Genomic DNA, 5,183 nt, shown 5'->3' on the forward strand with positions numbered 1-5,183 from the left:
AGGTTGATCTTGATGTGGGGGATGGCTTTATACACCCCCACAGAGCAGATCTATACATCAAATTTGATGTTGTAAAGCTCGATGGAACAGATTATCCGGCAAACACAAATATAAGATTGGTAGATAATTTTGTGCCACATCTATTCTCTGAAATTGAGATCAGAAAACATGGTGTTGTTATAAACAGAATAGATTATCCCGGCATTACCTCCACAGCTTTGGCCACATTAAAATTATCCAAAACCGAGGCTTCTTATTACAAAATAGGTGGATTTGAGGCTGGTGATAAAATTATATCCAAGAGCCAGACAGTGCTGTTCCCTATGCGCCTATTGCCAGGATTCTTCTCAGATTACAAAGATATTATGTGGAAGGGTGGTTTAAGAATCACATTTAGAAGAGCTGCAAATGATAACAATGTTTTGATGAGGTACAGCACATTAAACCCTATAGGGGAAGCTTTGCCTAATACCCTACCTGATGAGGGCAAATGCATTATTCAGACTATGGAGCTAAGAATCCCAGTTGTTGAATATGAGGCCAGTTATGCTCTTAAATACAAAGCTGATATAATAAAAAATCCACAGGTTTTTTTACAATTTTATACATATCAATGTGTACAGAAGCCCGCAACTGGTGCATATTATGACTTTGATGCTACAAATTCATTCTCCAGCATACAATATGACATGCCTGATTTTGTAGTGGTACTGTTTCAGACTGGAAGACACAACAATCAGGAAAAAAATTCAAGTAAATTTGATAACTGCAACATCAAGAACATATATCTTAAAAATGGCAGAAATGAGGTCTTTCCTAGAGAAAATTACAATTTAGACATGTCCAAGGATGATTTCCTCAAATTATATGAGGCATTTTCGGCATTCAAAAGGGTCACTACTGGCAATACTGACATGTATTACACACCAGATGAATTCAAAGCACAGAGACCCATGTTTGTAATTAACACTTCAAAAAGAAAACAAGTTGTGGTGAATGACAGGACAAATATTAAAATTATCTGTGAATTCCATGAGGCATTACCTGATGACACCATATATAGTGTTATTCTCATAGGTGAAAAATCATATGTTTATGATGTAAGAAATGAGAGAGTCACGGAGCAATTCTAGAGGGCCGACTCAAACACAGAAGCCTCTTAATTACAAGGCAATAAAAGCCATGGAGCTATGCACCACAAAATACATTTCAAAGTGGGACTTAGAAATGTGGAATAAATATTCAGTCTCTCTCTCGGGTTTATATTATCAGAAGAAGGCAGAACTAGAATTGGTTTTGCATGCAAGGGCAGTTCATTGCTACTGTGTCAGAAAATATGTATTTTTATCTCAATGATCTTTGTTAGACTTTTTCCCCTGTCGCACAGAAAGATTAATGGCCCCTTCAGTGAATCGCACAGAAAAATCATTAATGCTCCCTTCTAGCGTGTAGATTTTATCTCTTGCGTGCCGGCAGGACATGCAGGCAAAACATTAGTCTTTTGATAGATTAATATCAATTCATGCATTTCCGAGCTATAATTGCTTACCCCAAGCAATGGAATTGTAGAGCATAGAAATATGGCCAAAAACAATATCAAAAAAGCCATATTTTTGACAAGTTTATAAACAACAATCACACAGATATAGCTTTTACACACATGGCCGAATCTGTCTGAGGGGGGGGGGATTTAAGATTCTTGGGATTTTGACAGAAAAAACACACTATAAACAATAAGATGATATGGGAACTTGGCATAATTTTAAGTATAGGCAAATCTGTCTGAGAGGCTTCACCTTTTCTACACTTGAATTCAAAATTCTTAAAAAATCAGAGCATATCACACCTGAAGAATTGGGGTATAGGCCCCTCTTGCCATTGTTTTAAGTGTAAGCAAATCTGTCTGAGAGGCTTCACCTTTTCTACACTTGAATTCAAAATTCTTAAAAAATCAGAGCATATCACACCTGAAGAATTGAGGTATAGGCCCCTCTTGGCATTATTTTAAGTGTAAGCAAATCAGATTGTTCAATCAAATAGCCTCTCCTTTTCTACACTTGTAAGTGGTCCTGGTTATATTGTAAATACAACTACTGGAATTTATGTTTGGAGAACATAATTGGACCTGTAGTTTAAAGTGGGATACCACGTGCTTCCATTAAGCATCGGGCTCGGGAAAGTTGGAAGATCGTGGAGACTAATTACGAAGTGTATTTCATTTTTTCCATTCGCTCTGCTGTTGCTTTTGGCTCATCCCGACGATGATGCTGAACGCTAATTTGATATAAGATACACATCCGCTCAGGACGCGGCTAGAGTCTTGGTGGTGAGTTTGAGTCGAAGGGTATTTAGGGTAATTGTAAATCCTGTTATTATTCATTATAATATACGTAGTATTATAGTACGTTCCTTACAGTCAGATTTCGAAGAGCGAACTGCTGTCTGAGTATGAGAATAAAATTATAATGTATTTGAATAATTGTCTGACAAAACTAACAACAAGGGATACAAAAGGCTACCTTCATTACCTATCTTCCATTCTTCTCATTTTCTGATTCGTGTAATCAGTTGGTTGCAGAATAAAACGATAAAAAACCATAAAAGAGAAATCAGAATGAAAAGGTTCACTTACAATCAGGCACCTGCACTAGAAAATACTGTATTTGATGGTGCAGAACGAAGTTTCAGCAGTTCAAAAAAATGTTTCATTTCACAATCTGGTAGGAAAACATTTGCTCCGAAGTCACGTACAGCCCTAAAATCTTTATAATCTGACGGGCGCCTCTATCGGAGAACCCATGAAGCCCATAATTGAGATGAGGTCCAATTTGAAGCTAAAATTGTCGTAACTCGAGTACGTGATGGAAGACAGCAGCGTCTGAAGGGATGATGGTCATATCTTCCCTGTCGCTGATACTTAATTGGGTACTCGTAGAGGAGCATAGAATCCCGCTTAATTGATTCCCTATCCTTTAACGCTGTGATTAGCGATGCCAGAAGACAAATGAAGGCAGAACGGCGAAGATATAAAACGAAAGGTGCCGATGTGACTGATGTGAACAATGTTCAAAACTTTTGCTAAGTTAAACACCACGGAAATTTCAAACCAACCATCATCATGTCTAATCAAAACATTGCTATCACAGAAAAATTGTGACAGTTACACTGCCCTAACAGTTAATATATATAGTGCGTTCATTTTGGCTCGGGGCGGAGATATCGCGTGATTGCAGACGGTGAGGCATGGCGCAGATGCCGCCATTTTCGATCAATAACGTCCGGTTTATTTTTATGCACTGTATCTTTATCCTTCAGACAATTATATTTATATCGCATAATGAGTAATAACCTGTGCTATGAAAGTTGTTCAATGTGGTGGCCAACTGCATTCACACATTCCCCACATATTTTGATGAAATTTGAAACAAGTTGCCCAACTATTTCTCTGAATTGAACTGCATCGCCAGGAAATTTCTGTGAAAATTGCCTCCAAACGTCTCTACATGATCTGGTTTTCACATAAGTGTTCCACATGAACATTATTTGTTCTAACGAACTATTCGGCTGGCATTTCAATTGTCTCACAATCTTATTAAACACGCACAAATGCGCTTTGGAATTACACAGAAAAAAAACACACAAAAAGTAGGGCATTTACTCTGTGAGAGACTTATCACGCTGGACAAACGAGCACACACACGCGCACTGAAATTAAACAGAGATATTACACTGTACGCTGAAACGAACAGAACTGTACTGATTAGCGAGCGACACTTACGCTTGCAACATGAGCTTCAGACAGTGTGTCGCTTTGGTGCTCTCCCGGCGCCTAAACAATCAACGTTTGCGTGTCAATGCGATGGCGTTTTCTTTCACAGAATTGTCAAGAATAACAACACTGTAACTGCGCTGAAAACTTGCGTTTAGTGTTTAACCCATAAGTACGCGCGTATAGCTAAAAATTACCCAGTCGATTTTGAAATATATATTTTTGATCACTTCCGATTATTGTCTGAGTCGACTTTCCTCAGTATATTTCCAATGAATCCTTCCGAGTGTCGGGAGCTTGAATCGGCTGCCAGTTAGTTCGTTAGTTTCGCTCGCCGGGCAGTAGAAACGGAGCATGGGTAAATTTTACCCAATACACGCTCATACGTTTCAGTTTGTTATTTCAACATGTTATTTTTTTCTCGTTTTTATCAATTGTGTGATTCAATTCAAATGTTCAAAATTAATAAATGTATATTAATCACTGAAGATATTTCAAATCAGATGTTTGTGGGTAATTTTCACAGAACTTCCCTGGCGTTGCAGCTTCAGGTAGAGAAACAGTTAGGTAACTTGTTTTGAGAATAAGAGAAACAGACAGAACTTAACAAGAACTATGAAAGAGGAACTCTTGCGTGTCAATGAAAATTTCACCAAAAAATGTCCGGAATGTGTGAATGCAGTTGCAGTTATGCAATATAAATGTAATTGCCTGCATGGTACAGATATATGTGCGTAAAATTAAGCGGGCCGTTATGAATCCAAAATGCCGGCAAGTGTGCCTTACCTCACCGGTTCTGCAGTAACGCGCTATCTCGGCCCCGAGTCAAACTGAACGCACTGTATGAAGCAATGGCTAACGTAAATGAGCAAATTCCTGGGGCACCTCCCTGGACTTGTGTGTGTTTGTATGTGCGTGTATGGTAGTATAGATTGAAAATTATTTGATATGTAATGACAAAATTTTGCCCACAAATGACTACTTGTGTCCCGTCCATATCTCGGCTGGGCCTCTTATGCAAAAGCACGGCCCGAAAGCACGACTGCATAAAGAAGCCGCGTTTTAGAGGTTCATTTGAGGCGCACAGATTTGTGGTTCAGAGGGGAAAAAATTGTAGTGGGAGTTAGTGTTGTCATCTAATCACTTTTCGTGTATGGATCTGTGAGTGATTTATTTTTTTCTTCAGGCTTGTGGCAGAGAAAAGACGGAAAAGAAGAAGGGATATTCATCTCATCAGATAACACAGGAATAAAACATAACAAATAGTTCACTGAGAATGCACGTGTTCTATCTCTAATTAAAAACAAATTGAGACTTTTTTCCGTGCCCTATTTAGGATGCAATTATTTCACTTGAAAAATGAATTATCATCCATTAATTTGTTCACAACTTTGGAATATTCACAACACTGTGA

This window comes from Lepisma saccharinum, chromosome 14 (genome assembly GCF_977018435.1).
Source record: "Lepisma saccharinum chromosome 14, izLepSacc3.1, whole genome shotgun sequence".
Lineage (NCBI taxonomy): Eukaryota > Metazoa > Arthropoda > Insecta > Zygentoma > Lepismatidae > Lepisma > Lepisma saccharinum.